General features: G+C 48.2%; 1 protein-coding gene across 2 annotated transcripts in view; it reads right to left on the bottom strand.

Annotated features, from left to right (window-relative positions):
- Wasf2 (WASP family member 2) overlaps positions 1-3,574 on the bottom strand; it is a 70,865-nt gene extending 67,291 nt beyond the window's left edge. Inside the window, exon 1 of one of the 2 annotated variants that reach the window (XM_042688433.1) lies at positions 3,398-3,574. The gene's annotated coding sequence lies outside the window, so the exon portion shown is untranslated. Of the gene's footprint in view, positions 1-53; positions 141-3,397 lie in introns of those variants that run through there. The other variant, XM_042688436.1, reaches the window with a different exon arrangement.
- Positions 3,575-11,732: the final 8,158 nt, after the last annotated feature.

Below are 11,732 nucleotides of genomic sequence, written 5' to 3' on the forward strand. Positions count from 1 at the left end.
TTTGACACTTAAGTTAAAATGCACATCAGCAAGCCCAGCATGGTGATGCATACCTGTAGCACGAGCCCTCTGGAGGATGAGACAACAGGATCTTATGTTCAAAGGCAGCCTGGATTATCTACTTGCTACAGACCTGCCACCCCTACCTGCCTCAAGGAAAAAAAAGAAGTCAGATGCTTTAAGTAGAGTAAGATTTTTTTTTATTTTAGCAGTACTGAGGTAATGTTAAGATCTTTTTTTTTTTTTTTTGGTCGGTTGTGGGGCTTGAACTCTGGGCTTGGGCACTTCCCTGTGCTCTTCAGCTCAAGGCGAGCGCTCTACCACTTGAGCCACAGCACCACTTTCACTAGTTTTCTAGTGGTTTATTGGAGATAAGAGTCTCATGGACTTTCCTGCTTGAGCTGGCTTTGAACCGCGACCCTCAGATCTCAGCCTCCTAGTAGCTAGGATTACAGGCATGAGCCACCAGCGCCTGGCATGTTAAGATCTTTACATGATAAAAATCAAAACCACAAACCTCTTCTACATATACTATTTTTAGGAGTTTGGCATTAACTTGGTTATATAATATTTTACCCTATGGCTCAGTATTTTTCCTTATTATTCTTGCTATAAGTTTTGTTTTTGCCAGTCAGGGCCACTGTCCTGAGCTTCTTTTACAACTTAAGGATCTAAACATTTCTGGTGTTTTATTTTTTAATTTACTTATTTATTTTTTGCCAGGCCTGGGCCTGGACACTGTCCTTGCGCTTCTTTTGCTCAAGGGTAGCACTCTACCACTTGAGCCATAGCACCACTTCCACTTTTTCCACTGTATGCGGCACTGTGGAATAGAACCCAGGGCGTCATGCATGCTAAGCAAGCGCTCTACCACTAAGCCACATTCCCAGCCCACATTTCTAGTGTTTTACATATATATAGTACATATCCATACTTCTTTTCTCTAATTCTCAAAGTTCTCAATTCAAAAACATTACCTGGGGACGGGAGATGTGACTCAAGTGGTAGAGTGCCTGCCTAGCACACATGAAGCACTGAGTTCAAATCCCTCAACAGAAACAAAAAATTCTCTGGCACTAAGTACCTTTTTTTGGCATGAAGGATTTTGAATTACATACTATCGATTTGTATATTAACTAATTAAAACTAATATGATACTCACAATTAATGTAGACCTTCACATGGAATGAATTGAGTCTCCACACACATTTGTAGAAAACAAAGCATTAAGAACTTTTAATGAATGTCAAAACAGGACATGGTAGTATACACCTGTAATCCCAGCACTCAGGAGGCTGAAGCAGGAGACCTGCCCCTGCAGGCCAGGCTGAGCTACATAGAAAGACTGTCTCAAAAGAAAAAAATATAAATACAAAAAAAAATAAGTGTCAAAACACCATTATATTTTTCAAGTGATGGTAACACTTATATCCCCCAATAGATAAGTCAATTCCTCTTAGGTTGATGTCCACTGATTTAATCATAGAAAAAACACAGCCCAAAACCGAACTAGTAAATATGCTGAGGAAATGAATCATCAGTAATAAGTAATTTATTCAGTAAATGTTGACTTAAAAAAAAAAACCCTATGGGCTTAAAATTACCTCATTCTAGACCATTTCTGAAACACCCAACAAATTACAGTTGACTTTCTCTGCAAGAGCAGAGCCTCTCACATGGACAGGGTCAGCTCTTAAAGATCTTTGAACAGGAAGAGGAGTTACACAGTTCTTTCCTTCCTTCCTCCTCTAGCTGAGGCTGTTCTCGATTTAGAATGTCAAACAAAGAAAATACATATTGGCTCCACTGCTAAGAACCGCCCTCTTTCTCTGCAACTTCCTCTTCCAATTTTCTTCCCCAGCATTGACATATGAGAACAATACCCAGGCCTAAACCATTTTGATTAACCCAAAAGTCTGGGTTTTGGAAGATATTAAGGGCTGCAAATTTACTGTACCCAACTACTTCATACCCCAAGTTCACAGTCTTCAGGGGATCATCAACAAAGTCAGACAACATGATGGAAGTAGAATTTCCTGCTCTAGTAAGCATGAGGCCCTGAGTTCAAATTCCAGTACCACATAAAGTCTGACAATAAAGAACAACAACAAAAAATACTAAGCTTAATCACAGGCAGGCTACTGAACTTTTACACCCAAGGAATCCAAAGAAACTTGAACTAACAAATGGTAAATCTCTCTATCTCAATACCTCTTAGCCTTCCTAAGGAGGAGAAAAAAAAACTAGGCTAGCATCACCCTGAATTAAAAGTCAAGTCTATACCCTAAGAGCTGTGAACTTTTCCCACCAGGACACCTAAACAGGATACATACTGAATTCTCTGAAGTTATGGCACTTTAAAATGACTCTGAGAGAATTTTAAACCTAGAATGGTTCTTTCCAACTCACAGTACGAACAAAAGGGATGGGCTGATAATTAATCATTAATTAATAATCAGGAGATCAAGACCAGCCAGTCTCCATGCCAGAAGTCAAGTCAAAGTCTCAGTCCCTCTGTCTCTCTCACTTCCCTATCTTTAGGTGGGCAGTAACTTACCCCTGCCCAGTAACTCTTAGAGGAAACAACACACATTGGCCTACACTTTGCTGTGTGGCTCTGAGTAAGTTACTAAACTTCTCTGGAACCTAGTTTCCTTAAGTGCAACTTCTCAAGGGGGGCGGGGGGGGGGCTGTAAAAAATTAAACAAGAATGTATGCCTAACCAGGTTTGTGGCACATAGTATGCAACCCATCTTCTTCATCTTCCTCCTCACTTCTGGTCCCAAATCCCAATCTCAGCCCCCAGAGGCTCCAAGCATCTCTTCCTCACCTCCCTCAATCTAGGTGCAACTGCATAAAGCTTCCCCACCTCCATCCCATCAAGACCTGGGTAGCTAGCACCCGGCGATTTCAAGCCGAACCCCCCCCTTGTTCTGCAGCCCACCCTCGTGCACGCGGGCCTCCCTCCAACTCCGCGGGGTGAGGGCCCTCAAATTACTTCAGGGTCCTCTCAGCCTGGAGAAGAACTTGTCCGGGAGTTGAGGAAACACTCGGGACCCCGATTCATGTACTTCTGTCCACCAACTCTTCGCGGAACACTGAGCTCCGAAGCGGGGAAGTGACTGGCCCACGACGCTACGGCCGCTGGGTGGTGGCAGGGCCGGGGCTGCCCGCTGCTCTTCCGCAGCCTCACGCACTCGGGGACCCTCCAAGTGTCCAAGGGGGGCGGGGGGTCCGGGTCACCCCCTCCCTGAGGGACGGCCGGCGGGCCGCTGCGGGTCCCCCGCGGGAGGCGCAGCGCCCACTCCCCCTTCGACCCCGCTCCGTCCGGAGGGGCGGCCCGGCCGCGGCCCGCGCCTCACTCGGGGGGACCCGCCCAAGGGGACTTGTTGCTCACCTGGCCTCGCGCAGTCGCCCTCCGCCACAGGAAGGGCTGGCGGCTGCCCAGCCTCCGCACCCGGTCGGCTCCAGCCGACCGCCTCGCGGGCTACCTCACAGCCGGACCCCCCCCTCCACTTCTCAGCGCGCTACGCCCCCAGCCGCGCCTGCCGGGCCTGTGTCCGCCATTACGTGATTCCCCGCCCCAGGACGCAGCCACACCCCGCCAAGAGCTCTGATTGGCTCTCTGTCTCACCCGCCCTAGGCTGCTGGCCATTCCATTGGTCGCAATGGAATGCCAGTTAACTCTGTACGCAAAAGACGTACTCAAGGTACTGTCCCGGGAACTCCACCCGAGCGACTTCCGCAATGGGAGTAAACAGCCAGGAGCAAACCAAGTGCAAGGGGAGGTAGAGATGAAGGTAAATCTTCCCATAAACTCAGTGCGAAAATCCTACGGAAAAAAGTGTAAACCGTCGCCCAAAGTGTGCGAAAAGACGAATAATGTTGATGAGAGTTCAAATGGCCTGTCTTTTTGGTTAAAGGGAGGGGGGCCTAAGCTGGTGAACTTTGTGTGGACACCCCCCGAGATGAATGAAGGTAGTTTGTCCCTCCGCGCCCAGTCCCAGGCGGGGCCGAAAGTCCGGTGGGAAGAGTGAGTCACGGCTCGCTCTCGGGGCCGGTCCCGCCCCTGGGAGATCGGTCACCGGCTGAGCTCTGCTCCCGCGACCCGTAGCTCTTTCAAGGAGGCCCCTCTCAGGTGAGCTGAGCCCTCGTTCAGCCGCCACCACCGTACTCTGAACTTACCTGAGTCTCAGTTTGCCCATTTACCGAATAGATGCGGTAGGTGCAGGCTTCATCCGCCGGGTTCGGGCCTCGGCCTCGGCGTCCTGCCGCAGGCCTGCTGATCGTGAAAGCCGAGGGACGGCGTTACCTGCAGATTCACAATCGCATGCTCGAGAGCAACTCTGAAGCCAGAAGATATTTTCCTCATCTTGCAAAAGAAAAGGAGAAAAAAAAAAAGGAGTCGCCGGGCGCCGGTGGCTCACGCCTGAAATCCTAGCTCCTCAGGAGGCTGAGATCTGAGGATCGAGGTTCAAAGCCAGCCCGGGCAGGAAAGTTCTTGAGACTCTCAGAAAACCGGAAGTGGCGCTGTGGCTCAAGTGGTAGAGCGCTCAGAGTTCTAGCCCCACGACCAACATAGTGGTGACATACCTTGCATAGTTTTCCCAGGGTCACCAGGAAATTAGGAACAACTTTGGGACTGAAACCTGTATCATTGCTAGGCACCAGTAGCTCATATCTGTAAGCCTAGCTACTCAGGAAGCTGAGATGTAAGGATCGTAGTTCAAGGTCAGCCAGGGCAGAAAAGTTGGTGAGACTATCTCCAATGAGCAACCAAAAAAGCCAGAAGAGAAGCTGTGGCTCAAATGGTAGAGGGTTAGCCTTGAGCATAAAACCTCAAGGACAGTGCCCAGGGCCTGAGTTCAAGCTCCAGGACTGGCACAAGGAAAAAAATAAATACTTGTATCATTTGCATCATTTAGCTTCTGTTTCTATGTTGCTCCCTCTCCCCCAGGCATAGCATCACCTGGGAAAAATCTTCCCTGGCCACCTATTCCCTTAATAAGCCAAAGACAGTCTTAGGGGTACCAGGCCAATCTCCCCACTCTGGTTACCATAGACGTAGACACAGATTATCACCGCCACTACTACTGTTAATTACCACCATGGCTATAGAAAGTGAACCTGTGGTGTGTCCAATTTTCTCCGACCCTGCGAGTCCCAGCTGAGTAAGAGAACAGGTGGATCACTTTCTAAGCAGAATTCTATATAAGGACATCACCGAGTCCTCCACAGGGAGGCCTCATGCCCCAACTTAAATCCAGGCCTGTCCAGCCCTCAGAACAGGGATCTATTCACCCCAGGATTGTTCTCCCCAAAAGGGATGCCTTGGTTATATTTCCTCCTCCTTTTCCTTCTGTGGAAAGAAATGAGACAAAAAAAGGAAGTGGGAGGAGTTGTGGCCTTTCAGAAGGCCAGAGACTTCCACATGACCCATGTGAGCAGTGTCTTCTGGGCCCCAGGGACAAATGGGTTGGTATCCTCCAGGCTTCATGGGACACATGGTCTGATCACCAATGACTGCCTGTGACTGTTGAGTACTGGGAGGCACCAGTGCTACAGGCAGTGACTTTTGAGGTCAGACAGACCTGAAATCAAATCCAAAAGCCCTCTGAGCCTTCCCTCTTCTCCAAAATGGAGGCAAGGGGTAGTTGTAAGGATAGGTGAGTTACTTGTGGAATAAATGAGTCATATGTGAAGTGTCACGTATTTCCCTCCTTTATAGATTCATTCACTCAGCAAGAGATGGTATTAAATGTGCAGTGCAGAAAAGTGACAATGGTGAACCAGTCTCAGATCCTCATGGAGCTTGAAGTCTGGCAAAAGAGAGAGAGAGGGAGAGAAAGAGAGAGAGGGAGAGAGAGAGGTAATTAAACAAGTGATCAGACAAATCCAAACAGCTAGAAACTTTGATAAGGAACAAAAAGGCAAAGGGCAATGTGTTTATGAAAGTGAATGCCAAGGTATTGGTAGGGTCAAAGGAAGCTTCCCGCCAGGTACCAGTGGCTAATGCCTGTAATCCTAACCACTCAGGAGGCTGAGAACTGAGGATCATGGTTTGAAACCAGTCTGGGCAGAAAAGTCTCCATGATTCATCTCCAACTAACCACATAAAAACCAGAAGTGAAGCCGGGCGCTGGTGGCTCACGCCTGTAATCCTAGCTACTCAGGAGGCTGAGATCTGAGGATCGCGGTTCAAAGCCAGCCCGGGCAGGAGAGACCGTGAGACTCCTATCTCCAATAAACCACCAGAAAACCGGAAGTGGCGCTGTAGCTCAAGTGGTAGAGCGCTCGCCTTGAGCTGAAGAGCTGAGGGACAGCGCCCAGGCCCAGAGTTCAAGCCCCACGGCCGACAAAAAAAAAAAACAAAAAAAAAACCAGAAGTGAGCCCGGTGCTGGTGGCTCACACCTGTAATCCTAGCTACTCAGGAGGCTAAGATCTGAGGATCACAGTTCAAAGCCAGCCTGGGCAGAAAAGTCCATGAGACTTTTTTTTTTTTTTTTTGGGTCCAGTCGTGGGGCCTGAACTCTGGGCCTGGGTGCTGTCCCTCAGCTCTTCAGCTCAAGGCTAGCCCTCTACCACTTGAGACACAGCGCCACTTCCACCTTTTTTCTTTTTGCTTAAGTGGTGCTGAGGAATCAAACCCAGGGCCTCAGGCATGCAAGGCAAGCGCTCTACCACTGAGCCACCTTCCCAGCCCTGTCCATGAGACTCTTATCTCCAATTAACCACCAGAAAACTGGAGTGGCACTGTGGCTCAAGTGGTAAAGCACTAGCCTTGAGCAAAAGAGTTCCCAGACAATGGACAGTGCTCAGGGCCTGAGTTAAGGCCCCATGACAAAAAAAAGAAAAAAGTTTCCCTGAGCAGGTAATAAATATCTACAGTGAGTTGGTGAAAAAGGGAATAAGGGTTTATCCAAAAGAGCTGAATGCTAGTGCCAGTGGGTAGTCTTAGCTGCTCAGGAAACTGACATTTAAGGATCCTGAGGATCGAGGTTCAAAGCCAGTGCAGACAGGAGACTCTTGCCTGCCAGAAGTGAGCTGTGGCTCACTTCTGAAAAGAATAGTATAGTTCTGAAAAAAGTAGTATAGGGCTAGCCCAGGGCAAAACAACTCAGGGACAGTGCCCAGGCCCTGAGTTCAAGACCAAAACCAGCATATACACAGAAACGATTAAATGAAGCCAATGATGGTGGCTCACACTGTAATCCTAGCTTCAAAGGAGACTGAGAATTAAGGATAGTGGTTTGAAGCCAGCCTAGGCAGGAAAGTCCCTGAGACTCTTATCTTCAAATTAACCACACAGGGCTGGGAAGGTGGCTCAGTGGTAGAGTGCTTGCCTTGCATGCATGAGGCCCTGGGTTCAATTCCTCAGCACCACATAAGCAGAAAAAGCTGGAAGTGGCGCTGTAGCTCAGTTGGTAGGGCGCTAGCCTTGAGCTGAAGAGCTGAGGGACAGCGCCCAGGCCCAGAGTGCAGACCCCATAACCGACCAAAAAAAAAAAAAAATTAACCACACACACAAAAATAAATAAAAGCCAAAGCAAAGCTGTGACTCAAGTGGTAGAGTCCTAAGCTCAGGAAGTGTGCACAGGCCCTGAGTTCAAGCCCCAGAACCAGCATCAAAAGGGACAAAATTCAAGAGACAGTAAATGTGAAGTACTTAACACAATGATTGGCACATAATAAGCAGCTGTTGGATGTTGTCTAATAATAACCATTATACAATAACAGCAATTTTCACCTACACAAGAAATTAAGATTGGGGCTTCAAAGACTGTCCAATCACAGGGTCCTTATTATTATTTTACTAATGAACTCAAAGAAACTCAGAGAGACTGACAGGCCCAAGGGCAGCCACTAGGGAATGCTAGATGGAATCTAACCCCATCCACAGAGGGAACCTAGGGTTCCAGTGTCCCAGGCCCAGCCTCTTCCACCCAAGGAGTAAAAGCTTCACTTAGAGGGCTGAACTAGTACCTGGAACACACATGGTGCGAAGACAACCTGTTTTGTTCCTTCCTTTCCTACTACTTAAGAAGTAATTCCCAAGAGAGAGGGAAGGGGTGATACTGTCCAAAAAGAAACATACTCTTGGGGCTGGGAATGTGGCTCTGTGGTAGAGTGCTTCCCTAGCATGCATGAAGCCCTGGGTTCCCTCAGTACCACATAAACAGAAAAAGCCAGAAGTAGGGCTGTGGTTCCAAGTGTTAGAACACTAGCCTTGAGCAAAAAAGGTTAAGGACAGAGCCCAAGCCCTGAGTTCTGGAGGTTAATTAGAGATAAGACTCTCAGGAACCTTCTTGCTTGGGCTGGCTTTGAACCTTTATCTTCAGATCTCAATCTCCTTTTTTTTTGGGGGGGGGGGGGGAGGGTGTCAGCTGTAGGACTTGAACTCTGGGTCTGGGTGCTGTCCCTGAGCTCTTCAACTCAAGGCCAGCACTCTACCACTTGAGCCACAGCACCACTTCTGGTGTTCTGGTGCTTAATTGGCGATAAGACTCTCAAGGACTTTGCTGCCTGGGCTGGCTTTGTTTTTTTTTTTTTTTTTGTCAGTCGTGGGGCTTGAACTCTGGGCGTGGGCACTGTCCCTCAGCTCTTCAGCTCAAGGCGAGCACTCTACCACTTGAGCTACAGCGCCACTTCCGGTTTTCTGGTGGTTTATTGGAGACAGGATCCTGCCCGGGCTGGCTTTGAACCGCGATCCTCAGATCTCAGCCTCCTGAGTAGCTAGGATTACAAGCGTGAGCCACCAGCGCCCGGGCTGGCTTTGAACCACATCAAATTTCAATCTCCTGCATAGCTAGGATTACAGGAATGAGCCACCAGCACCCCACTAGAAATATGCTCTTTACCTGACTAATATAACTAAACTCCTCTGAACATCACCTTTATAATAACAATAAAAAAAATTAAGTGCCGGGCGCCGGTGGCTCACGCCTGTAATCCTAGCTACTCAGGAGGCTGAGATCTGAGGATCACGGTTCAAAGTCAGCCTGAGCAGGAATGTCCAGGAGATTCTTCTCTCCAATTAACCACTAGAAAACCAGAAGTGACACTGTGGCTCAAGAGGTAGAGAGTGCTAGCCTTGAGCTGGAAAGCTGAGGGACAGCGCCCAGGCCCAGAGTTCAATCCCCAAGACAGACAAAAAAATAAAATAAAATAATTCTTCCCTATTCCCTGAAAAAAGCAGCAAACAGCCCCTCCTCCCCCACAAGGAGAGGCAGAAAATAATTAAGAGAGTCCCCAGAGGAGCTGGGAATGTAGTTTAGTGATAGAGTGCTTGCCTAGCATACATGAAGCCCTGGGTTCGATTCCTAAGTACCACATAAACAAAAAGAACCGGAAGTGGTGCTATGGCTTAAAGTGGTAGAGGATGAGCCTTGAGTGAAAGAGTTCAGGGATGTCCCCAAGCCCTGAGTTCAAGCCCCATGACCAGCAAAAACAAGAAGAGTCCCAAAACTTGGTCTAACTCCCAGTTCCCCATATAATGGCTCTGTAATTATGGCCAAGTCACACATTTCTGAGCCTCCGTTTTCTTATCTAGACAACCTACAAAGTAGGTTACTGGATGGCTCACACTTGTAATCCTAGCTACTCAGGGAGCTGAGATCTGAAGATTACGGTTCAAATCCAACTTAGGCAAGAAAGTCTGTATCTCCAGTGAACCAGGAAGAAGCCAGAAGTGGAGCTTTGGCTCAGTGGCAGAGTACCAGCTTTAAGTGAAAAAGCTAAGGGATAGTGCCTGAGTTCAAGCCCTAGTACCAGTATACACACACACACACACACACTCATACACACATATACACACACACCCTACCTACAAAGGCTGAGAATCACAAGCAATAAAGCCCGCAAACTCTAAAGTGTAGTCCATAGAGTACTTGCCTAGCAAGTTTGAGACCCTGAGTTCAAACATCAGTGCTGCCAAAATAAATAAATAAATAATAAAGTTCACATAGAAGTTCCTGTCCTTGTTGCTATGGAGATGCTGAAGGGCTGCCAATGTAGCTTAGAGGGAAGGCATTTGCCTAGCATGCACACAAGATGCTGAGCCCTTTGGGAGAGCAGTCTATCCATCCCGCAGGCAAGATTGCCACCTGTGGAAAAAGAGACAAACAGATCCACTCCTAGATTTGCCTCTTACATACTGTAGGAAGCAGGAGGTGGTCCTGCATGCCTGTAATACCATAACTTGAGAGGCTGAAGCAGGAGAATCACCATTTCAAGGCTAGTCTGGGGGTACAGAGCAAAATTTTATCTCAAAAATTAAAAAAAAAAAAAAAAAAAAGTGGTGCTGTGGCTCAAAGTGATAGAGTACTGACCTTGAGCAAAAAAGCTCAGGGACAGTGCCCAGGCCCTGAGTTCAAGCCCCATGACCAACAGGAAAATAAATAAATAAAAAATATTTGCCAGAGCTGGGTGTCAGTTACTCAAGCCTATCATCCTGGCTACTCAGGAGGCTGAGATCTGAGGATCAAGGTTCAAAGCCAGCCAGCGCAGGCTTTGAGACCCTTATCTCCAATTAAGCACCAGAAAATCAGAAGTGACACTGTGGCTCAAGTGGTAGAGCACTTGCCTTGAGCTGAAGAGCTGAGGCCCAAAGTCCAAGCCCTACAACCAACAAATATATATATATATATATAATATATAATATATTATATATCTATAAGTAGATAAATAATATATATACAGGTACTGTAACTCACACCTGTAATTCTAAATTCTAGCAACTCAGGAGGATAAGATCAGAGGATCAGGGTTCAAAGCCAGCCCCATCAGGAAAATTCATGAGACTCTTAGCCCCAATTAACCACCAGGAAACCAGAAGTGGCGCTGTGGCTCACGTGGTAGAGCACTAGCCTTGAGCTGAAGAGCTGAGGGACAGCGCCCAGGCCCAGAGTTCAAACCCCACCACGGACACTCCCCCCTCCCCTCCAAAAAAGAGCTTAAGGACAGTGCTCCAGCCCTGAGTTCAAGTCCCTAGGCTGACAAACATAAAATAGTAAATAAACAATTCAAAAAAATAAAACAAATAAACACCCAAGTCTCCCTTTAGAGAAATTATATATCCTGGTGGAGCCTCAGTTTTCTCATCTATAAAGTAGAATGAACAATAGGTATCTTGTGAAGCTGGAGAGAAAATGCAATGTGGAATGTATAAAACGCCACGAAGCAGAGCCTGGCACAGAACTGACAGAGCAGGAAACAGCCGAGGGACCCAGAAGAATCACCCTGCATCTCCCATTCTTGCCTGAGGGGAAGAGCCTAGAATCAATCTCCTCCCTCGGCAGCCTCAGTTCTCGGTCCACAGCACCCCCTACCCCCACGTGTCTCTCTTTCTCCTTTTACTATCTCCCCCCCATCAAACAAGTTCTCCTCCACGGAGCAGTCCCAGCCCCCTCTCGGTTCCAGCCCAGCTCTCAGGCTCCCCCCTCCCCCGCCTCCACAGCCTTAATCCGCAGTCTTTGCATTTGCCATTCCTTCCACCTGGAATGCTCTCTCCTCCCTGGAGCGCCTTTGATGGGGAAGGGGGGGTGCTGGAGGGGAAGGATCTGGAAGGATGCTCCCCTCCCTCCCTCCCCTCCCTGGCATCTCCCGTGGCTTGCCTGACCTCCCCCTCCCAGCGAGGGGGCTGAGGCTGCGCAGGGAGGGGGAAGGAAGGGGGGAATCAGGGAAGGGCCCTCGGTGGGGTTTTTTCACCTGCTTAGAAGAGGCAGACAGAAAT

This window comes from Dipodomys spectabilis, unplaced genomic scaffold (assembly GCF_019054845.1).
Source record: "Dipodomys spectabilis isolate Male_0828 unplaced genomic scaffold, ASM1905484v1 ptg000118l, whole genome shotgun sequence".
In the NCBI taxonomy this organism is placed as follows: Eukaryota; Metazoa; Chordata; class Mammalia; order Rodentia; family Heteromyidae; genus Dipodomys; species Dipodomys spectabilis.